The 25,744-nt window shown below is 39.4% G+C and overlaps 1 long non-coding RNA gene across 1 annotated transcript; it reads left to right on the top strand.

Annotated features, from left to right (window-relative positions):
• Positions 1-6,208: 6,208 nt before the first annotated feature.
• On the top strand, positions 6,209-13,968 carry LOC149322485 (uncharacterized). The gene is made up of 3 exons (XR_016279913.1): positions 6,209-6,248; positions 12,475-12,601; positions 13,884-13,968. It is a non-coding gene; the product is annotated as an uncharacterized LOC149322485 (long non-coding RNA).
• The last annotated feature ends 11,776 nt before the right edge of the window (positions 13,969-25,744 follow it).

Below are 25,744 nucleotides of genomic sequence, written 5' to 3'. Positions count from 1 at the left end.
TGAAAAATGGTCCTCATTCATATTGACAGCCCATGCCACATGTGACATTCTCAAAATTCCCTCTTTAACAATCTTACATTTTTAAATGAATAATCCTGACATGGCCCTAAGTATAGATGCAAACATTTTCCAGTCTGGATCAAATCAAATCCTTTCAATCCCACCTGTCTCCCCTCCCCCACCCCGCCCTGGTATGTAAGGAAGAGACTTTGTGGTTTCCTCCTGCCCTGAAATTCTTGCCATTTTAAATACATTTTTACTAATTCACACATTTATATGAGTGATTTACTTAATTTATACAGGTTCCCTTCATTGTTCAAAATCTGCTTCTGTGTATTTTTTCAATTATATGCATTTTAGCTATTCACATTTTAAAATATGCACATTGTTCTGTATGAAATTTGTTTCTCAGAAATACCCTACAAGTCTCACAAACGTGCTAGAGCTAAAGGCAAGACGAGCATTTTCTTGGAACAGGATGGACAAAAATGTTACTTTGGATGAGACTGTTGAGTCCAATGAATTTTTTCTACCCCTATTTGCAAGCTATGTAACTTGCAGTCCAGAGGAACTTTTCTCCTGTCTTTTACAAATGATAGAAGAAAGGACAAGTGCCAAGCTTTAGGCTGTAAGTTAATCACAATACTATAGCACCATCTAATTCAAAGGGAGCAAAGATGGGGAGGAGTGTTCTTTGTTATTTTTTTGTGCAGGGCGGGTAGAAGAGCCAATTTACTGATCCTGGTAATGATATTTACCAGGCTGGTAAATAGGACTTTGCTGCCACCTGCCCATTCTTTTCCACGATTCTGCAGTGCACTGGTGACCCACTGCCAGGACATGGCTGGCCTCTAAGAAAAGTCTAGAATAAGGTATGGGCTAGTTGTGACCCTTCAGATTTTTTTGGACTCCAGCTACCATCAGTCATGACCACTGGCCATCCAATCGAATAAATTATCAAATCATCACTTGGATTGGCTCTATGGTAGCACTACATTACTGTTGCTTCATGTGACAGTGGAAGCTAATAGAAAAGTGTAGTGGCAGAGAGGAAAGCTAGGGAGGAGTCTGGAAAACCTGCCACCCCTGTTGCTCAAGATTCCTCTTTGTTGCTGTGCTTTCCCCAGTAGTGTGATCTGCAGAGACCAGTAACTGATCATGATTACCCTCCAGCTTGTAAAAACTTCAGTTCCTGATTTGTGTTAGAGCTGCTCCAGATGAAGTAAAGTTTCAGGAGATGCCAGGATCTGTTCTTGTATAAACCAGCTTTATTTACGATATCTGGATGATGTTTTGCTTGTCTCAGTATATTTACAGTGAACTCCTGCTACTACTTTTATTTCCACTGGGGATAGGGGTATTTTTAACCCAGTATATTCTGAAATGAAATGGTTTGATTGCCTGCCTGTATTTCTACCATCTCAGAACTAGTAAATATGCTCACAAGTAAACACAATTATTCTTTCCAAGACACAGATTTGAAAGATATCTTTAATGTTATGACTATGATTCCAGAATAATAATAAAACCAACAACAGCAGCAGCAATAATAACAACAGCAACAACTCCCCAGTGGAAATTGGTGAAAATTAGGTTCTGAAATGTTGCATGAGACTGGATGTGGCATGTGATCAGTGCAAGATGGAAGGACACAAGGCAGGGAGGGAAGGAGAGAGGGAAACCCAAGATATTTCAAGAAAAGACTGGATGCAGGAGCAAGAAAACCTATGAATATGCATGTACAATCAAAACAAAAATGATATTTTTACACAGTCTGTCTGAGTGTTAGTTGGCAACTATGTTAAGAGACCCAGATGATATGGAGGTGGCTAGTACACAGGTTTACTGTCTGTAAAGTGAAGCAGGCATGTAATAATATTCCTTTTCTTTATTCACCATGCTGCCTGTTGTCACCAAATAGGAAAAGGGAGATTAGTGACTGTTCAGATGTTGTCGGTCCACAACTACCAACAATCCAAGCCCTAACCTTTAAATAATTCTCTGAACACTTTCATTAGCATGGTGAAAGGTCTGACACCAGTGAGTGGTGTGACACTAGTCAGGCTGTGGGAGAAAGTTTTCCAGGTGTAAGCAGGAAGAGATGCATTGTGATACTGAGGAGGAAGTTCTTGCAAGCTGCCAGGAAGTTCTGAGGGGACATCATGCATGCAGGCCAGAAAAGAAGAGCAACAACCATCCAACCAGTTTTGTTTTGTTTTGTTTTAATCTCCTCACTTCCCTGAGCCATAAGAAGTTCCAGGCATATGGCTGTTGCTCAGGTATTTTTCCTTTGGAAGGAAGACAATGAGATATGATGGTGTTTTTCAATCTTTCAGTTATTTATAACTGTATATGTTGACCATGAGTGGAGGCACAGAGAAAACCTGGGGTGAGGAATAGGTGGCATCTTACTCTTGCATGTCACTGGTTGCATGTTGGATAGGACTGATGAGAGCAGCAATTCAACAGCATTTGGAAAACCATGTGTTTCCCTTCGTTGACCCTTCAACACACAGTCAAGTTCATTGTCCTGTTTAAAGAGGAGCACTTTGTGGACCTAAGGTTGTTAGCTGCCTTCAGGTTGACTTCAACTCATGGCAACCCTATGGATGAGACATCTCCAAGATTCTGTCTTCTACCTCTCTGCTCAGGTCTTGCAGGGTGATTGAGTCTAACCATTTGGCATGTGGCCTTCCTCTCTTTCTACTGCCCTCCATCTTTCCTAGTATCATTGTTTTTTCTAATGATTCATTTTCCCTCATGATGTGATCAAAGTATGACAGCTTCAATTTACATATCTTTCCTTCCAAAGAGAGTTCAGCCTTGATCTGTTGTAGAGCCCACTTCTTTGTCTTCTTGGCCATTCCTGCTATTCTCAGTACTCTTCTCTAGCAGCACATCTCAAATGAACTGATTTTTTTCTTATTGGCTTTTTTTTAGTCCAGCTCTCACATCCATACATAATAATGGATAATACAATGGCTCAGACTACCCTCACTTTAATGTGCAGAGTTATGTCTTTGCCTTTTGTTATCTTGTCCAGTTCTTTCATAGTTACCCTACCCAATCTTAGTCTTCTGGTGTGTGTTTTTAACTGCAGTCTCTGTTCTGACCAGTATTTCAGTCAAGGTATAGGAACTCTTTGGGACGTTGTGGCTTAGCAGTTAAGAACCGTCTCCAGGTCAGCAGTTCGACACCCAAGCACTGTGTGATGGAGTGAGCTCCTGTCACTAGTTCCAGCTTCTTCCCAGTTCAAAAGCATGGAAAAGTGCAAGTAGATAAATATGTACCAATTTGGTGGGAAAGTAACAGCATTCTGTGTGCCTTGGCATTTAGTCATTCTGGCTGCACAACCACGAAGTCGTCTTTGACAAGGCTGGCTCCCTTGGCTTAGTAATGGAGATGAGCACCACCCCCTACAGTCGGACACAACTAGACAATCATGTCTAAGGGGAAACCTTAACCTTTACCTTTGTGGGAACTGTTTGACTATTTCAATTTTTTTATAATCTAGGATGAATTCTTGAAGCTCTTCCTTGGTAATTGTTGTTGTTGTTGTTGATGTCCAGCATTAATGCTTTGATCTGGATATCCTGCATGGCAGGGGGTTGGACTGGATGGCCCTTGCAGTCTCTTCCAACTCTATGATTCTATGATTCTAATCCAATCATGGCACTTTCCTTCTTGACCTGCTTCAGTAATTACTCCAAATCTTTGTTGGTTTCTGCTAGTACTATTGTGTCATCTGTGTACCTTAGGTTGCTATTGTTCCTTCCTTCTATCTTCACTCCTCCTGCCCCTGAGTCCAAGCCTGCACTGTATACAGTCATCCCTTCTTATACACGGATTTTTTATACACGGATTCAAGCATCCACGGTTTGAAAATATTCGAAAAGAGTATAAATTTCAAATATCAAACCTTGATTTTCCATTTTTATAAGGGACATCATTTTGCTATGTCATTATATATTTTTTAAATTTTTTATTAATATATCTTTATTTTACAAAGCTTACATTTTTACAAGATAAATTATATTTAATGCGACTTGAGCATCCATGGATTTTGTTATCCACAGGGGATCTTGGAAACAAACCCCAGCATATAACAAGGGTCCACTGTACAATGTCTTCTGCATATAGAATGAACAAGTAGGGTGATAGTATGCAGTCTTGCTTGATACCTTTTCCAATTAAGAACCATTCTGTTTCTCTGTATTCTCTTCTGCACCCAAAATTTAGCTCTCCATTTCTGTATTTCTCAAAAATTGAAATCTCTTCCCTTTCACAGACACACACCACAGTTATGGTTTATATCATCTCAGCAGTTTGAGAACAGGAAAGATGACCCGTAACCTGTTTCTTTTATTGGTTTTTCCCTCTGCAATTTAGAACATTCCAGAATGGCCCTGTATAAAGAACCAATCTTCTAACAATTAGCTCCCATGGAGACACACCACTTTAATATCGTAGGCTATTAACACTCCCTTTTCAGGTCCAATATGCTGGCAAGGTATTGCCTGTAGGCAATGCACAGTGATAATCCTATTCACAGAAATCTAATAGGAAATCCATAATAGTTCGTTCAACTTGTAATAAACAGGATGAGAAATGTAAGGGCACAATGAGATGAAATGGTGGGAGGGCTATGATCAGGTTTCCTGCAGTTTTAAAAAGGGATTCTGTGGTTTCCCTCACCAGGAGAACAGCAGCTTCAGGGCAGTTGTTCAGATCAGGAAATTGCCACAAGGGAAAGTACTATTTCAACTCCTTCTGAGCACCATGGATGTGATCCAAGTTGAGGAGGCACCATAAAATTTAGGTTTTGAAAAAAAAGCTAGTGGAATTCCTGTTATGGATCTCCCAGAGTCATGTTTCCTTGACTATATCTAACAAAACACCTGTGAATTATTCACAACAACCAATGCTACAATTGCCAATAAAAATGAAACAAAACTGTATGTGAATAAGATAAGATGAGAATGACCTTCTTTCAGGTGGTTCCTGGAACCAAACCCCAGCAGATATTGATTGGATTGTCCATGGTATCATATTTCCCATTTCTATGTATGGTTGTAAAAGCTGGACAGTGAAGAAAGCGGATAGGAAGAAAAACAACTAATTTGAAATGTGGTGCTGGAAGCAAGTTCTGCAGATACCATGGGCTGCCAAAAAAAAAACAAATAATTGAGCAAATCAAGCCTGAACATTTCCTAGAAATCCAGATGACTGAGATGACTGTCGTGTTTGGGACATATCATGAAAGGAAAAGAAAATGATGCTTGGCAAGATAAAAGGTACCGGGAAAAGAGGAACACCACATTCCAGACGGATAGACTCAGTCAAGGAAACCACAGCCCTGAGTTTGCAAGTCTTGAGCTGTGCTGCTGACGACAGGGTGACTTGGAGGCATTTCACTTATAAGTTGAAGGTGACTTGATGTTAGTTAACAAGAACAATATGAATATAGCAAATTGTTGAAGACTGAAATACATAAACTATACATGCAGCAAGGATATTCCGCAAGTCTTTCTAAAATCTCCTTTCCAATAAACAGTGAGAAACAATAAATCACAAGTGTGCTGAGGTCAGTTAGCTGATAAAGCTGGGATATTTATGTCAATACTTGGGCATAAAAGGTTGATGCTATTTTGGAGTGTTTTCAACAAGTCAGTTTGTCCGCAAGACATAGCAAGTGATGTCCATCCCTGTCTAGGGATGTCTTCCAGTGATGTGCATCCTTTGTCCATCTTGAAAAAAACCAAGCCAAACTGCAGACTTGAAATCCCCTCACCTCTGCTGATAAGGAAATTGTTTAACTGACTGAGAGCTATCAGTGCTTAATTGTCTTCTCCAATTTTTCTGAATGGAGACCCTACCAAACTGACTCAGACTGGTATATCCATTATGATAAGGTATTCTGCTGTCTTCATAAAAGCTGACAAACACAGCTTGATTTCAAAGAAGCTAAATATCTATGCCAATTGGCTTTGCCCTGCATACAGAACCCATTGTTTCTTATTGCTCAGACCACTAAAGAGCCATTATCAGAACCTGAAGGGCACTTCACCTCTGCCCTTTTGCAAACACATATTGAGGTCATGTTTGCCTCACCCACAGGGTGTTCCCTTCAGTCTTAGGAAACCAGCCCCCAAATTAGAAAGACCATAAAAACAGAGTCACATAGAACAAATCTCTCTTATTGACCTGCCTTCTGCTGTTCCAATCTCCAGACATCTTCATGTTGGAGGGTGAGCAAATGCATGTGTTTTTTTAACCTGTAAGCCTTTCAGCTTAGCTACACCCCTCTATTTCCTCCCCACATTGATTAGGATAGGTTTGTTTTTGTTCCTATGCCTGCTTTTACTTTGAGAAACAGCTTGCATTGACTTTGTACTGTTCTGTTGGTTTCTGATGCTATCTTTTTCTGTCTTTTTAATAAAGAAATAATTGTTTTTGCTGAAAAATCAACTTGTCCTACTACCTCATTTTTACTTGAAGCCACTTTGGTTAATTGTCTGTTTTTATAGCTTTCCACCTGTAAGATCCTAAAGAGAGCTAGTGCCTAGAAGAGTCCCTCCCAAAACAACAGTGCAGTGCTCTTAACCATAGGAACACCATCAAAATTCTCTTTACTATATACAATTTCCCCTCTACAGTTATTGTTTAAAGTAGAACTGCTGCTTTACAAACTATGAATTTTCTCTCCCCCCCCCCCCCCCATCATATCTTTTCTTCTCAATTTTGTGTAGAGCAGGGTGTGTGTAGCTTGTTCTCTCCCTACAGAAAATAGACTAGGATGTACTAGTAGATTTTGTCACGATTTTGCAGTAGACTAAAAAGAATCTGTAACTGTTATATTAATAACAATATTCAGATCTAAAGTGGATCATTAAGAATCCTTTCTCTCTAATAACTCAGGTGTACTGCAGTTTGGTAGGTCATCCCAGTGTAGGATGCTGTAGGTAACTGACTGTATGTCATCAAGCAGCATTCAGTCTCATTCATAGAACTGGGATAGGTGGGTTCTTAAACAAAGGAAAACAGCAAGACTAGTGTACACCTTCCCTTGCTGTATATGAATCAGGTGCATAATATGCTTTGATAAAACATTGCAAAAACACCATCTTGATGCAATATTCTAGCCCCCTTCTGAGTGAACTTAGAAATTAGAAGACCAGATCTCATGAAGCAAGTCTCCAACTTTATTTAGAGAAAGAAATGGGTTTCTGTCTCATACCCTGGCATCCCAGAACAGACAGATCAGACCACACTAGAATGGGAGCCCTGAGATCCTGATCGTAATATAATTTCCCAAGGTTGCCAAATCAGAACTGCACTGCTCATGTGCTTGGAAAATCTCATCAAACTAACAAATAAACAAGACAGAAGTAAACATTTGGCACCAGATGATGATATACAGCATTCCTTAAGAAAAACAAAATAGGCCATATAACCTTCACAGTATCAACTTGTTCTTTTGGAGGAATTTACTTAAGTACCAAGATACACAAATAATAGAAATGGAAACATTTTTTGGGTTAGCATATGAAAACCTATTTTCATCTCCCCTTCACTTCAAGCAGTTAAGCATGCTGAAAGAACACGTGAAGGTCATATCTTGAGCTCTTCCATTGAAATTATGAGGCGATTCCTAGAAATACCCTTTCTGGCCATGCACTAGTATAGATAATCAAGACAGGGGAAGCCTTCAGAATATAGGCTTGAGGCACTGAAGCTTCTTCATAATTATGGTCATATATGGGCTCCAAAATTCAGGTAAGTCTCATAGAGGTCTGCATACAAAAACCTCCCTGCTGCAGAAATACCTGCTAACATCAGTGACTGGTGGCTCCTATGACAATGGATGATATATGCTAATGTTATAGAACTATCAAAGAAACAGAATTGCACAGGAGGAGAGGTTCAGCTGTCTAATGACTAAGTTCTGGAGTGGATTTACTGCCCCACTGAAACCCACCTGCTGCCATTGTTTGCTAATACATGTTCCAAAAGCCAGGGCAAGCCATGCAATAGTAGGGCAGAGCTAAAGGTTTAGCCATATTCATTATTGTGTGAATAATTCAGAATGAAAGTGAATATACATCACTCAGTTAAGATCCTTTTGCAGTGATGCTTTCATGGTTCACACCGACACCTACAGTATGCATCACATACTACTATGCATACAACCTCACAAGTCTGTTTGTTTTTAAATCTCTCTTGGAGAGAATACATGCTATTTGATCAATGTACACATGCACATGGAGGGTTCAGAGAGAGAAAGTTGCAAACCACTTGAAAGCACTGAAATATGCACTTCATTGCACTTGCTAATTAAAACTAATTCTGGAATTAGTTTTAGAAATTCTCTTAGATTAAGCTGGAGTTAAGGAGAAGTAAAGCACAGGCTAGAGAGGACTCCAAAATAATATCAGAAAGCAATAAAATAAAGGAAACTTTCTCATTCCTACTAACAATGGAGATTCAAAGACAATGAAAAGGAAAATCATAGAATCATGGAAGCATGAGCTGGAATAGACTTCAAGGGCCATCCATTCCAACTCCCTGCTGTACAGGAATGCACAAATAGGTCACTCCCAACAGATGGGCACCCAGCTTCTGTTTATAAACCTGCAAAGAAGGAGACTCAAACACTCTTGAAAGCAGCTTATTCCATAGCTGAACAGCTCTTACTGTCAGGAAGCTCTTCCTAATGTTTAGGTGGAATCTCTTTTCCTGTAGCTTAAATCCATTGCTCCATGTTCTAGTCTCTGGAGCAGCAGAAAACAAGCTTGCTCCATCCTCAATATGACATCCCTTCAGATATGTAAACATGGCTATCATGTCACCCCTAACCGTCCTTTCCCCAAGCTAAACATACCGAGCTCCCTAAGCCATTCCTCATTGGGCATGATTTCCAATGTTTCACCATTTTGGTTGCTCTCCCCTGGACACATTCCAGCTTGTCAACATCCTTCTAGAATTGTGGTGACCAGAACTGGACAGAATATTCTAGGTGAGGCTGGACCAAAGCAGAATAGAATGGTACTATTACTTCCATCAGTCTAGACTATACTTGTATTGATGTAGCCTAGAATTGCATAGGCTTTCTTATATCCCACATCACACTATTGTCTAATGTTCAGCTTGTGGTCCACTATGACTCCTAGATTCCTTTCACATGTACTGCTGTCACCCATCACATACCTGTGAATTTCACCTTTACTGCCCAAATGTACTATCCTACATATCTCCCTGCTGAAATTCTTTTTGTTTTGGCCCAGTTTTCTAATATGTTCAGCTCATTTTGAATTCTGATCCCATCCTCTGCAAATTTGATAAACATGCCCTCTATTCCATCAACCAAGTCATTGATAAAGATGTTGAATAGCACTGGACATTTGGCACCCCACTAGTCACTTCTCTCCAGGAAGAGGAGGAGCCATTGTTGAATACTTTTTGGGTTCAGCTGGTCAACCAATTACAGATTCACCTATCACATTGTCCAGCCCACATTTCACTAGGGTGGCTTTTGTTTGTTTGTTTGTTTGTAACATTTTTAAGGATATTTGTTAGGGGGTGGGGTCCAAGAAGGGAGGAGGTTCATCATTTTTTGTAGAAGAAGTGACATTCCACTTAATACCCAACTGGAACTGACTCTTGGGGATCATCCAGTTCCCAAATTATTATTATTATTATTATTATTATTATTATTATTAAACTTTCTAAAATGTTGTAGATTTACACAGTGCTGTACATAAAATAGAATAATATAAAAATAAAATGGACCTGCCAGTGGCATACATTCTAGAAAATGGAATATAAAACAAAATTAATACATGATATTCAAGAAAAATATACAAACAACAGATTATAATAAACATCAAATATCAATCAAGTAATGTTTGGGGACGCTTCTTTAACTCAGTTTTAAAGCTGGGTAAAGAGGAGATGAACCGTGCTCAAGAGGGAAGGAGGTTCCAGGAGTGAGGAGCAGCCAAAGAAAAGGGGCAGATCCAAGCTAGAGAAGTAGAAAACCTTGACTGGGACAACAGACCTTGGTTGCCTGAACGAGGGGTGAGAATGGGAAGAAGGTACAGGGAAAGAAGATGGGATAAGTAAGGAGGAGCCAGCCCATGCAGGAATTTAAAAGTCATCAACAGGAGTTTATAACAAATACAGGGGGGGGGGGGGGGAGAGGGAGGCAGTGGAGAGATGACAACAAAGGAGAGATATGATCATAATGGTGAGCCGACATAACAATACGTGCAGCTGAATCTTCAGCTCCAAAGTCTTACATTGATATCAGAGAACTATTCTACCAGCATATGATATTCCCATGCATGACTCTCCCTGACTTTCATGCCTACTGTTTAGGTACTGAGCTGGGGATTGTCCTTTGCTGATGACACATCCCTCTTTACACACCCCATGACTTCTTGTACTAACTGGGTAATCTGCCTATGAACTCTGGCCATACTGATTGCCCTAAAGGGCAATCCTTTCAGTCTGGTGGTATCAGACTCAGACAAGTGAGATAACAGTTCTTTTGCTGCAGTGCCTCTAGCTTCTGCCTAGCGGGGAGCCCAGGAGGGCAGTATGAGAAAGTTCTGAATGTACTCAGATATATTTAGCCTGGAGAAAAGAAGATGCATATTTAAAGGAATCTCAGAAGCAAGAACAGTTGCTCACCTTGTCCTCAGAAGATGGAACAAGAAATATTTTGAATTATGGGGAGGCTGAATTTTCAAAATTTAGGAGAAAGAAGATGTCTAAAGGGGCCCCAGAATCTCCTTTTTTGGAAACATTTATGAAATAAATTTAGAAGAGCATCTCTTAGGGTTACTTTAAGAAGAGAAGATAGGTCATTTATCAGTCTAAGGATGATGGAATGGCTTAGCTGACCAGTCCATAATTTCAAGTCCATAATTCTATGAGTACTTGTGATAGCTCAGGTAGCTTCCATTTTAAACAAACTTTTCAACGAAACCTAAAAGCTACTGCCTTTCTTTCAATAGAGAAGTGAAAACTTTCTTATCCTGTATTAAAGAGAATAATTCTGTTTTGCACCACCACCATCCCCATACAGATAAACAACTATTGCTCATCTTGGGACAATTTCTAGTTTTTATGACTGTTTTTTTTTTAATCACCATTAAAACACATAAATTGAAAGTGTGGATGACTCAATGACAACATGCTTTGGGTTTAAGAAAATAATAACCAAGCTAATCAGTGGTATGGAAACAAGCCTTATCTAGGGATGTGAACATCTGCCATTCTTGTTCTTGTTGATTTTCTCATTTCCCTACTACTATGATTATTCTGACTGGTTTCCATATTATCCTGGGAAACCTTTCCATCCATACACCTGCTTGCATGGAAATTCATGACCATTTTTTGTATGCATCTTTTTAACATTTGCATTATTATAGATATTTTGCATTGATTAACATTTGCATGCATTTTCCAAACATTTGCCTTTTTAGCTGTGCGTATTTTTTTAAAATTTACATTTTATTCTGAAACATCTAGTAAGCCTTGGTAATTTATGGATTTTTAAGGCAAGCCTTTTTCTGTTTTGTCTACAATCTAAGGAGATAAGATGTTAATATTTTGCTAGAGCATGGGAGGGAGATGTTTCAGATGTGGCTGCACTGTAACTCTCATAATTCCTCACCATTTGCTATGCTAGCAAGGCTTTTGAGATGAGTTGTAGTCCCACATGTTGGAAGGCAACAAATCACTCTGGAGAAGTGAAAATCTAAGGAATTTATTTTCTATCCTAATCATATGAGAAAAGGATCCTGGTATGCTTATTATGAAGATGAAAATGTGGTCCAGGAGCCAATGTTATATGGAGGTGGTTCAGAAACAACTCCTGCTCTTTCCCCAATGCTGGGGATTTTTTGGCCATTTAAGATATCTTTGAAAGCTGCATAGTTTTTGAAGATGTCTGCAACTGTTGGGAATAGTAATAAAATTATTTGTTATCTCTCAGGGAAGCTAATAATTTAACACAACACATTCCTACTCTCAACTTATAGAGGGTGCGTGGGGCCTTTCTTTTCTGGAAACCAGTTATTCCTATTTTGGGTTTGGTGTTGCATGTTAGTAAGACACTGTAGTTATTTGTGATGTCCACAAACAGCTGCCCACATGTACATAATTTTCATTCATTTATTTATTTATTGTATATATCCTGACTTTCTCCAAAGATGAGATTCAAGGTGGCTTACAATAATTTTTTAAAAAAAGTTAAAACATTAGCTTATAAAAGTTAAGAATTAAACAACAATGTTATTTTAAAAGCAGTTTAAAATACTAAAACATATTTAAAATATACATAAACAGGAAGAATTCTGTTCCCAACAGACTAAAACTGCAGTGCTACTAATAAAGGAATCCACTTTTTCGGAATGGGAAATTGCATTTATATTCAGCTACAGAAGGATTTCTCCTATTTTATTCTAGGGAAATGGTGAAATAGAACAGTGCAGTGGTTTTGGCCTGGGGAGCTCTTGGACATTACTGTTTGCAGCATCTTACAGGCTGAAGGCTTTAAAAACAGACAACCAAAGTTTCTCCAAGTAAAAATGAGGTAAAGGAACAACTTAAACATTGATTGTTCTCCATTAATGCAAGTATTTCCTTGACAGTGGGGTGACGTTGGGGGAGGATGAGGGAATTCTGCAGTTTAAAAATGAGACTTGGCTTTCCCAAGATGGACAAAGGGCTCAGGCCACAGCCCTCTTTTTTCCATTATGATTTTTTTTCAAGTATGAATTTTTTAGACTCTGGCAACAAACAACTTTATGCATCAAAGTCTAATATTCATATTTACTAAGCATACCTCATTAAAACAGGGTTCTGCTTATATTTTTAATTCATAGAATCTAAGGGTAGACACCACAAGGGCCATCCAGTCCAACCCCCAAATTGAAATAGTTAACCCTAAACTAGTAATCTGAAGTGGTATATTCCAGTGATATGGACTTGAGTCTACTATCTTGGACTCAAGTTGCTTCAATGATTTGACTTGGACTTGACATGGCAATAAATAATGCACCTACTCAACTCGATTTGAGAATTGTATATTTTTAGCAACCAGAGTGCTGGGTGAGGAGGCTGTGCAAACAGCTCTGAAGGGGTGACCTCCAGACACCCCTTCTTCAGCCAGATCAGGGTTGCAGCAACCACATACTGAGGCCCTGATCTTGCCTTTCCAGGGTGCAAAAAGGAGCTGCAAAAAGCCATGGCTATACGGTGCTCCTTCAGCGCTGCATTGTCTGGATGCAGCACCAGAGGAGAGTTGTGACACTGTGCATCTTATGGTGCAGCATGTGGTGTCACAGTGCCCTGAGGGCAGAGCTGGGGTGTGCATCATTTAGACGCTGTGCCCTGACTCTGCCCCCAGGCTGGCCCATAGTGCCGGTCTGCACAGGGCCTAATTTCATCCATAAACAGCAAACATATTAAGCAATGGGTTTGAAGCAGGGGCTGAGGTCTACTCAGTAGCCTTTCCCCATTGCACATTGGAGGAGACGTGTAAAACTTTTGAAACTCTTTAAAAGGATCTTTCCATCTCAAGAACATTGTTTAAGATGTTTGCTGTTCCCTTATGGAAAATTTTTTATTACATAACTTTGTTCAGATCTACTTGATTTTTTAGTTATTGAAAGTCCATCCCCACCTCCTTTTTGTTCCTGTTTAAATTGGCTCACAGACTTGAGACTCAACTTGAGACTTGTCTTGAAAGTATCTTGAAAGGACTTGAAACTTGACTTACGACTTGGAGTAAAAGATGCTAATACATTACTGGTTTAATCTAATTTGTATTGATACAAGCCATCTGAAATGTGTAATTTTTTTTTCTCTAACAGAAGTAGAAAGACAACTGAAAGAAAAGCACATGCAAGGTGCTGTGGACCATGCCAGCTCAGAACAATAGTATTCCACAAATTAGAAAAATACAGATTTATCTCACTTAACAAATGGCTGACTAATTTTTGATATGGTGAAATTGCTTCATTGGCTTGATCAACACATATTCCAATTGTAGCTTGTTAGAGTTTGAAAGTATCATTGAGATAATTGAGCATATTGAATCACTTGCAGACAGCTTTGGCATAAAATACATCACTAACTTTGCCAGTAGAAATATAATGGAGACCATGATAAATCAGGGCAGTGGGGAATTAAAAGGGGGAAACAGCAGGTCCTTATCTAAATATGGAGTCTAGCTCAAGGATTACAAATCCCCTTCTCTATCTCTTCTTGTTGTTATATGTCTTCAGGTCATTTGACTTATAGTGACCCTAAGGCAAATCTGTCATGGGATTTTCTTGACAAGATTTGTTCAGGGGAGTTTTGCCATTGTCTTCTTCTGAGGCTGATAGCATGTTACTTGCCAAGGTCACACAGTTAGTTTCACAGCTGAGCTGGGGCTTGAACTTTGGTCTCCAAAGTAGTAGTCCAACATTCAAACCATTATACCATATTTGCTCTATATCTTATGTTAATCCAAAATCTTTCATGCATAGTCTTACCTCTTTCCTCCTCCTCCTGCTCCACTGCCACCTCCTTCTCCTCCTTATCCCAGTGTTTCAATATTAAGGTTTATTTCATCCATTTCTTTGTATAATCAAAATGTTTTCATGATATAGCATAAAGTTTGGGAATATGTTGATTTTATTATCACTCTTGTTTGGTTACATCAAACTTAATCCTAGCTTGACGAGCCCGCTCTATTTTACACACTTATAATATCAACCTCTACTTATAGCTTTAGCAATATATCCATGTTCAAAGAGCTAAAATCAAAGAGCAAAAACTAAACAATGTCAATATCTGGTCTTCTTCAAAAGATTACTGGATACACCTCAATTACTTCAAAGTTCTTCCTGTTTTAACTCTTTGTAGGCATTTAAAGTCACTTTTTGAAGGTTTCCTGTTATTATTAAAAGTATCTAGCCTCCTCTGTCCTTAAGGTAGCAATTAATAACAGACAGAAGTTTATAACAAGCCAAACAAACCAAGGCAAGCAACCCAAGGCACTGTTTTGCAGTTTAAAGTTTCTGTTGAGTATATAGTTTCTTCATGCCAGGTTCCTCTGATTTCTGGTTCCAAGAAACCTCTAGCATGAACGCTTATAGAGAGCAGGTTCCTTTCCAAGCAAGTCTTAAGCACTCAGAGCTTCTCACCTCTGTTCCACTTCTGTTTGCAAGTTTCCTTATTCCAAGAACCATGCTCTTGGACAGCTGAAGAAATTGCCACCTCCAGCAACTACTTGCTCCACCTCTGACAGGTTCAGCACACTTCCAGATTCACCGTGCCTCCAGCCTTTTCTCAATTTGATCTCTTAAGTAGTCCCGTTGAATCAAAGGCATACGAATTGTGATCATCCAAGGTAAACAGCACTAAATATATTATACTCTTTGTTTCCTCATTGGTATTTCCCAAAATCAATTTCTAAGTTTAAATTGTCTTGATAGACCCTTATTTCTCTAATACTTCCCCCCCCCCTTTATCTGTGTCTCAATCCAATTCAAATTAATAGCAAAAAAACAAACTGTTGTAATTCCAATATCCAACACAATCAGTTCTTAGCACCAGTCAGGGTTCCGTTCCACTTTTTTAAATCTCATAACTCAAAAGTTTAAAAGCTAAATTACAATTGGGGGCATTCCTGGCTGTTCCAAGACAGTAACCATAGCACGGTTGGGTAGGTTTTTTAGTCACCTCCAACTCCCTTGAAAAAACCTTCAGGAGTGGGGCAAAGTCCTCCTTATTTTCTCTTTCATTCATTTAATACCTTTGAATTCCCATTACCAAGGCAGTGGTCTAGCTACTAAAAAGCAGCATTTTTACCTATGTTAGGTGAGAAATCTTCCCTATGGGACTTGCCCCAAATTAGAAGACGTCTCAACGGTCTGCCATAGTGCATCAAAAGTTCAGAACACTGAGACATTTTTATGTCTGTCTATATTCTATGAAACACATGTTACATGATCAAACGCCACCTTAATTCTATTCACAATGTTATCCTGACACACTGAACTTAAGACTTTTATGCTTGCTTGACAACTACCTCCTCTGACTCATTGGCTGCTGGATTGGGAATATTAAGGGGATCTACAGAGCACATGTGAACATGCTGGCTTTGATAGACCTTTCAAGAAATGGTGAGCTTTATGAAGCTCTCAGGTCCAGTGCTGAAGGGAATATTAAGCATTCTCACAACAGAAACATGTGACTAGAATTCAAAATAACTAGTGGGTGGATGTATTTTATATCTTCATAGGGAGCTCAATGGTAATCCATACATCTTCCTTACAGTACTTTCAGCTGGTCACAACAAGGTGGCAATAAATTAGCTGTATATATAAGGATGCCAAGACAATTCTTATGAAGTGAAGCTACTAATAAAACATGCTGCTTTGATGTGATCTCATAGTAGGGTTGATATTCCCACCATTGAAAACAGAGTCTTATAGTTGGAACAGCCTGGATGCAGTACACAGTCAGGCAGAACTGTGTAAACGCTGGAAATATATTTGAAGTTTCCACAGAAGAAACTTGTTGTGTCTTAGAGTAGCAAAGCAAGCTAGGCTTTAAAGTATTTGTGTGAAGTATATGCCATCTCAAAATGTCTTCTGAGAAACTTCTTCTCAACTCTGTTCCAAACTGTCTCTTCAATAGTCATTTTTTAAAAACTTACTGGAAGAATTGTGTTATGAAGTTTGTTTTCTTTTGCATAAATGGAGATGTCCATGGTACACAACCTGTCTCTTAATTTTATCTGACAGAACTGTCCTGAGCAATTTCTCTAAATTAAAATACTACATCTTCCTAATCAAGGAGCAGTCAAGAACCAATAACTGACAATGTATTCATGACAAAGCGGCAAAACAGATGGCTGGTAAGGGACTTTGAGCTCCGGATTAGGGCCGCGGCAACTGCATGCCATGGCCTTGATCCAGCATTTTTTATAAATGGGTGGAAAGAGATTCAGATTTCTTTTTAAAATGAATGTGGGAAAAATACAGACTGATATGTTTACCAGTGGTCCATATGATAAAATGAGGGTGGTTGTTGTGTGTGTCTTTAAATCATTTCCAATGTATTGTGACCCTAAGGCAAACCTATCATGGACTTTTCTTGGCAAGATTTGTTCAGAAGGGGTTTGCCTTTGCCTTCCTCTGAGACTGAGAGAGTTTGACTTACTCAACATCTCCCAGTGAGACTCCATGGCTGAGGAGGGATATGAACCCTGGTCACCAGAGTCATTGTCCAATGCTCAATCCACTACACCACACTGGTACACTGGCTAGAATTCTGCTTCTCTTCTCTTCCTTCCATGCCTTTCATTGCCAGAGTAGGAAAGTCACTTGACAAAAGACAAGTGTGGCCACGGTTGCTGTATACATAGTTGATGAGAAAGGGGCTGTATATCTGTCATTACAGTACATCTCAGTACAGCACAATACAGTACATGCCAAGTTGCTCTTCAGAGTATCCTTTTTTTTAGCAAAACTTATTGTCCCACAGCCAAATCCAGATCTGAAAGCTAACTAACAATTCTGCCACAGGTTTTGTGCACATTCTCTCTACCTCCAGAAATCCCATGCAAACTGAGAAGCATTTGAAAATAAATGCAGGCACCATCTAATATTACATTGTGTTAAATTGTGAGTCACACACTCTCAGCCCCAGAAAAACTCCATGATAGGTTTGCCTTAGGGTCACTAAATTGGAAATGACTTAGGGCCTGAACAGACAGGCCAAAATAAAGCTGCTTTGGGTCACTTTGGAGGTATGCTGTTTAAATGACACAGAAATCTTAAGAGGCCAGAAGCTGAGCCAAAGTTGTACTCCAGTCCTTAGGATTGGAGCATGGCTTTGGTGTGACTTCAGCCTCTTAGGACACATGCAGCATTTAAATAGCATACTTTCAAATTGGCCCAAAGCAGCTTTATTTTGGCCTGTCTGTTCAGGCCCTTTGAGACACACAAGAACAGCCACTTTCATTATATTATATGTTCCATCTGGTGCTATCGGGCCATGGAGGGGGAGATGCAGTCCCATCTCCATTTGGCCTGGCCTAGATTAAGAAGCAGAGACCTCCCTCCAGCCCATCTACCTTCATCCAGGCCTCAGAGGGAGAGAAGAACCTCTGGATCTTATCCCCTTCCCCGCCACCATTCCCTTCTCCTTTTGTGTCAAGTCTTTTTAGATTGTAAGCCTGAGGGAAAGAAACCATCTAATTAAAAATAATAATAATTGTAAGCCACTCTGAGACTCTTTAGGACTGAAGGGCAGGGTATAAATTCCATTAAATAAATATGCAGCACTGGCAAATATATAAATAAATAAAATAAAACTTTTATTTATATACCGCCCTTCCATTGATCAGGGCGGTGAACAACATGGTAAAAACAATACATACATAAGACAAATTAAAAACAATATAAAAACCCCTGGTCAGCCATCCATCTTGCCGTCAGCGGAGAGAGGGAAACCATCTGGAACTTCACTCAGGGAATGCAGTTTGAAATAGAAGGGTTTTTAAATCCCTTCTAAACTGGGCCAGGGAGGTGGCCAAGCGGAGCTCTGTGGGCAGCGTGTTCCAAAGGGTCGGGGCAATGATGGAGTATGTCCTCCTCATAGTAGAGGAGAGTTTGGCCCCAGGGACCCTAAGTAATTGCTGCCCAGAAGTTCTGAGGGTGCGGGGCGGAATGTATGGGGAGAGGCGGTCCTTCAGGTATCCTGGGCCCAAGCCATGTATATTTCTCCCACATTCATTTAAGAAAAGAAATCTGAAATTCTTTTCACAATTTATATGAATTTATATTGTTGGGTAAGGCCTATAATCAAAGGCATGGATGTAAGTTTGGATTTAGAGCATTAGATGTTACATACATCAGCAAGAGAAGAACTTTTGAGTATTTCTATAAGTCTATACCAATTACTACTGTACATGAGACATGAACTCACTGATCAATCAAATACCCTCTCTTAGCCAAACCTCCTCAAGCTTTCTTGGGACTCCATGCCTGATCACCTCCTCAGTAAATTAGAGTATGAAGTTTATTCTTCACTCAATCAGTTTATGAAGCTCTGTTGACATAAGAAGATGGGTGGGATGTGATGAGTTACTGTTATACTAGCTAAAGGCTGAATTTCTTTGCATGCAAGCTATTGCCAAAACCCTTTTATTAGTCCCATGCAGAGAAGACTCATTGAGTAGATGGGAACTTGGATGTCAATATTTACCTAATTTGAATCAGTCTTTGAGACTAACAATTAGAACTACAGTATAATCCTTCTTTCAACTCTGATGGAGATGTTGAGAACAAGAATGGTTGTGGTTAGCATTATAGCACCTGACTGACTTACGGTGCATATACACTGTAGAAATAATGCAGTTTGACACAACTTTAACTGCTATAACTATATCCTACAGAATCCTGGGGTTTGTACGGTAGTTTGGTGAGGCACTAGCATTCTTTGGTGAGAAGTCCTAAGACTTTGTAAAAACTATAGATCCCAGGATTCCATAGGATAGACATATAGCACTTAGAATGGTCTCAAACTGCATTGTTTCTACAGTGTAGATACACCCTTGGAGTAGTGAAGTAGAACTTGGACAATACAAGTTCAAATCCCCAAAGAAACATTAAACTCCATCTGTGAGTGACCTTGGATCTCTCTCTCTATTTGCCCAACCTACCTGACAGAGTTATTGTGAGCATAAAGTTGAGTGCAATGTATTCCACACTGAGCTCAAGAATAAAATGAATAAAGCAACAAACAAATGAACATGTCAGGTTTGTTCTTGACTCAGCATTCAATAACTTAAAAAACAGGAAGGATGAGACTGCACCACTGGCCCCATTTGCTGAATATTTGGTGCATTGTGCAAAGGTCTGCAAAAAGGGACCTACACCCATTCAACTGTACAGGCAAATATTCTTTTTTGTAGATCACTGGGTTGCACAAACAAAGATCAGAAGGTATGTCCAACTGCATAGGTGATGCCTGAGGAAAAGCCACCCATGCCTCCTTTTGTGTATGAAGCAGTAAAGAAAATCTTTGGTTTGACATGTGTGCAGATAGTTGGCTACCATAAAATAGTAATCGGTTTTATCTTTAATTGTGGAATTCCTTCTTTTGTAAAATACTCAGTATTATATGAGTTATATTAAATTTTCAGGGAGATTCCAAACACTCCTAGTTCACCACTGCGATAAAGTAAAAAAAAAAAAGCAAATTTTGGAGGTTTCTCCCAGATGAGATATTGAAGCAAGTGATCAAACAGATGACACTAAGCAAAGCCAAAAGTATTTCAGAGCATGAATGTGCATGTCTACTGTATGTGAGAGAGATTATATTAGACAGATTTTGTCATTATTTGAGGGTAGAATATTAAGTGTATTCATGATGCACAGTGTAGGATCCAGGTTGAATATCAAACATTTATCCTCTTAGCCTAATACTCTCTCACTGCTTAGAGGTGTCCAATTGATTCTCTCTCCCCTTTTTAATTAGACCACATTTTGATTCTGCAGACGGTCATTACAATTGTAAGGAGCAGAAGGTTTCTGGATGGATGGAAAGTGTGAGGCCAACTTCATTTGTTAGCCCAAGAAAAGCAGAGAGAGCTGAATACTGCCTTCAATTGTTACATGTTTAGAAACCAAGATTAGCTCCACTCACTAGAAAAGTGATGGATTCACACAAAGAAAATGTGACCTTCAATGTGTGCAGTTACCTCAGGGGCAAAGAATATGATCAGCATATGAATTTGACGTGCCTATGATGTATAGCTGGAGTCCAAACTGAGCCTGCCATGGTAGCTCTCTGGTTCGGAACTGACTCTCATTACAAGCAGAACAAAGCTGAGCTGGGGGAAAGGGAGAATACTAGGGGTGTGGCGTTTCTCCTCTCCCCACTTCACACTCTTTCTCCACAAATTTGCTATGGCTGCAGTGACATTAAGGAGAAAAGAAGAGAGGCTTTGTTTTTCTCCCTTTCTCTAGCATCTGAGAAGAGTAAAAGGAGGTGGGGTGGGGTGGCAGGGCTGAGGTAGACTTTTGTTTTAAGTATTTTTTTTCCTCATTCCCACTTCCCAAGCTATTGCCCAGTTAAGCTCATACTTGCCCTTCAGATTCTGTAATTAAATGGAGTCCCTTCTACATAAAATGGTAAAATCAAAGTTTGCTTTTGAGATTGAAAAAAAAACATGTTCAAGCCTTGGATGGTTGAATTTGTGGATGCAGAACCCACGGATGCAGAGGGCCAATTGTATTAAATCGCTCTTCGTTTTGTGGTGTAGGACTCTTGACCTATTGTTTCAATGCTATTTCTAGCTCTGGTACCAGATTTCTGTTAAAGACGTAGCAACTAGGAACACATTTACTTTGTTAACTGGTATAGAACATAGACCAAATCATTGCACCAGGATGAAAAGGGGCCATTTTGGTGTGGAAATCCCTTCCAAGGGAGGTTAGTCTGATTCACTCTCTGCTGTCCTTGCACCAAAAAGGCAACCATCTTTTTATTAAGTCCATCTTTTGGCAATCTAATGGCTGCTGAGGAAGGGGCATTTTTTTCTTTTTTGTTATGGATAAGCCTTTAAATAGCTTTTTAACTCTCCCATATCATAATCTTATAAACTCTTTTATCTGTGATTTAAATTTTGAGAGGGGGGTTATCCCCCCCCCCCCCCCGTACTTTTAATCTTGTTTAATCTTCTTGTCTTTGACTCCTTGCTTTGGGAGGAAGGCAGAATATCAAATAAACAAACAAACATATCCTCACCACAACCTTGTGAAGTAGATCAAGCTCACAGATAGTGCTTGGCTAAGCAAGTTGCATGGTAAAAAGTTCAATGGTTGTCCTTTTGCATGGCTGTTCTTTTGCATTAAAACAGCCCCACTTACTAATTTCTGTACCTCACCAATACGTTCCACCATCACCTACCCCTGTTGTTGTTGCTGTAGTTTGGTGCCTTCTAGTCATTTTTGAGTTATGGTGACCCTAAGGTGAGCCTATCATGGCAAGATTTGTTCAGAGAGGGTTTGCTCTTGCCTTCCTCTAATGCCAAGAGAGTGCGACTTGCTCAAGGTGTCCCAGTAGGTTGTCATGAGCAAGCGAGGATTCAAGCTCTGTTCTCCAGAGTCGAAGTCCAACACACACACCACTCACTCTCTCACCTACCCTACTCTACCTATATTTCTCCTTATGACTTTGCAATACAAGGAAACTAATTGCCAAATGCTGAGTCTCATGCATTTTACATTGCCAGTGATTTGGACAAATCCCAACAGGCTGGCAATATATTCATGAATTCACTAAAGGGCACATACCTGACAGTCAATGTACATATTATTTTGAACTATTCAACCAGTTATTTTTTTTTTAGAAGCAAAGCTGAATAGCTGGCTTCAACCTGCTGTAAGTTTAGAATTAGAAAAATAAAATGCAGGCAATGCAGTATTTCTGCATGGATACAAAGCTTACTATTAAAGAATTAATATTAGAATTTATTCAGGGTAGTAGCTGTTTTTCTTACAAGGAAAGACTGATCTTGCTGAAAGAAATATGACAAAGTATCTTTACAGTTACATTGGTAAGGTAGACATTATTTTATGTGAGCATATAATTCCAGTATTAAAAACTCAGTTCATTTCTAGGTCCATAATAATATGTTTTCTTTGAACCTTTAAAAAGGGTTGGGTATGGATACACAAAAGACTGTCATTTCCCAGCTTCTCCGAGAACTGTGAACACCATATGAGGTCCCCCCCCCCCCCCAAAGTATCCTTATCTTCCAAAGTGAGACTGATTACTGATGACTACCAGGAAAAGAGCCTTCACAGTGTTTTCCAATGGCATGTGTATCTGCATTTTTTGAACTCCCTCCTGAGTAAGATCTTTTAAAAATATATTATTAAAAAAATATGACCACCACTCAATTTGACATTCTAGAAAGTCATGTCTATGATACTGGTGTGGGTTTGTGCCATATTTACTAATGGATATAGCTGTCAGTGTAGTTTGTTTGTTGTTATGATTAGGGTTGTTCACACAAACAGCCTCCACATGTTGAAAAGGACAGCAGGATTATACTTATCACTCCTATGGCTGATAGCACCAACCAGCCCCATAAGCCACATGTCTGGCAATTGTGAGAAATGGCTATGGGAATCCTAACTCTAGCCCATGTCTTCTGCAGATATGGAGAGCTCTACACACATATCTTGACATGTGTGCATGTTTTTCACAGTAAATGAACATGGGGCCTTTATGGACTGTTGGCACACATTTAGGTTTTCTTTTATCACAGTGCTAAGACAGATGGCTTTGTTTTATCTGCTGTGGTTGTAGTATCATTTTGTTTCATTTGATTTGAATTGTAGTGTTATCTACTTTTATTGTAATATTAATTTAATTGTGTGTGAGTGATGTGAGTTTTCTTGAATTCCACCAAGCTTGCTTGGGAACCATTGTGCTGATTACCAATCTTACTTATTGATAACTATCTCATTTGTTTAGGAACATACTTGTGTTCCATTCAGGACGAATGAGTCAAGATATTGAAAGCTTTCAGTTTCACATGAGTCAAGGATACGTTAGCGGGATACAAACTGCTGCTTTGCGGCGCTTCCCCGCCGCCACCGTTTGCTCCGCGCGGGAGCTGCAGCAGCCAAACCGCACGGCTCCCGCACGGAGCAAAAAAGAAGCTCCATTTCGGAGCTTCTTCTTGCGGCGCACTGATGACGTCGCGAAGCGCCGCTGGCGCATTTGCGACATCATAGGTGCCGCGACACGTCTGGACGCTATGCGTCCAGTACGTAAAGATGGCGGCGCCCATGTGGAAGGGGCGCCGCCATCTTGTACGTATAGGATACGTACTAGGGTTAGGGGGGTGCGGAAGCACCGCCCCTTCCTAACCCTAGTACGTATCCTATACGTACTATATGGCGGTTTGTATCCCGCCAATGTCACCCTAAAGAGAATCAGTGTACTGACTGACATCTCCTTCTCTTTCTTTGGCCTAGAAGAAACTTTCTGCAGGTCTGTGTTAAGGGCCCTACTTAGGAACCATGTAGATACTTTTAATAAACCAATTAAATAACCAATAACTGTATAGTGCAAACAAAAATCCATCTGTGATCCCTTTATTGGCCAACCAAAATACACAATATACTTGTTGCAAGCTTTCAAAGCTCCATGGGCTTCTGCATCAGGCAAGATGTTACGAAATAAACAGGAGGGGAAAAAAACAATTTGAGATGTTAGTCAGATGTCTGCAGGTTATTTCAGTCCTTAGTAAAGATGTTATGATGGAGAGGATATATTTTGCAGGCAGGCTCCTCCTTCTTCTGGCCATGTGGCAATAGGGAGTTTTTCAAAGTCCAGGAAATTTAAAGTCCATTTGCCTCTTAAGAGGGAGCCCTCTTTTGCAATCCAATATGTCTCCATTCCAGTGAGGTCATGGGCCTCTTTGTAGGCAGAGAACAATGGATTCCTCAAAAAGTCTCCATGTTTTTGCATCAAGGACATTTTAGTGATGTAGAGGTAAAACATACAAATTCAGTCCAAATTTTAAGAAAAAAGTTGTTTTACCTTGGTTGAAGCCCCAGTCCACAGGCTACTTACTCTTCATGGTTCTCCTGTTGCAGCTACAATGCAGTATCTCACAATACAGAAAACATTTAGGGGTAGCTGTGTTGGCCATTTAACAAATACAAACAAAAATCCATCAGTGATACCTTTATTGGCCAACCAAAATGTTGTATAGTAGTTTGTGTTCAAGAGTTCAAATTCCCACATAGTCATGCAAACCCACTGGGTCACCTTGGGCAAACTATGCTCTCTCACCCTTAGACTAAGGAAATGGCTATCTTCCTCTAAATAAATCTCACAAAGAAGACTCTGATTGGAATACTGTAAGTAGGAGGTAACTTGAAGGTACATCATAGCAACAATAGCAGCTGTGTATAGCCTGAATCCCATAGACAGAGTTCAGCAAGCAAGACAATATCTTTTGTTTATATTTTGCCTTAATATCACTTTTCAAAGTGCCCAGACAGCCATCAATAACACCCAGATTTTTAAAAACAATTAAGTTATTCATCAATACCATAAAACTCATTTGTGCAAAATAATAAAAAGTGAAGTTACATTTGACTTTGAGACTTAATGTTAGATAGTAAAGAGTAATGAGCACATTGTCACATCCTAATAAACACTGTGATTTAAAATTCTGTGGTAGAAGCCCCTTTCTTTGTTAAGTCACATGACATTTGAACCACACCAGGCTTTCACAGATATTTTGGTCTTTGTCAAATGTCAAATTGAGTGGTGGTCATATTTTTTTAATAATATATTTTTAAAAGATCTTACTCAGGAGGGAGTTCAAAAAATGCAGATACACCATTATCCAACTAGCCAACGCATACAGATTTAGTTCCTCATTGTGCACCTATTAGAAATGATTTCCTTTCTGATTACAAAGAAATGCTAGTTTACTCAATACAGACTGATTCTGAGGCAGCCCAATCTGAGACTAAGGTTGCATGCTGTCATTGCAAACTGTATTCTATAATTATTTGACCATATGAATGATTGAAAATAAGTGGTGAAATTTGCAATTTTGCATGCTAGCATTTGGCATTTTCAATAAATCCAAAAAGATTGTATGTACAGAGCTGTGTAAATTTACAGCGCTTTATAA

Source organism: Sceloporus occidentalis, unplaced genomic scaffold (assembly GCF_023333645.1).
Source record: "Sceloporus occidentalis isolate IW3139 unplaced genomic scaffold, rSceOcc1.0.p SCAF_1, whole genome shotgun sequence".
Classification (NCBI taxonomy): domain Eukaryota; kingdom Metazoa; phylum Chordata; class Lepidosauria; order Squamata; family Phrynosomatidae; genus Sceloporus; species Sceloporus occidentalis.
This window is presented reverse-complemented; position numbering and strand designations above follow the sequence as displayed.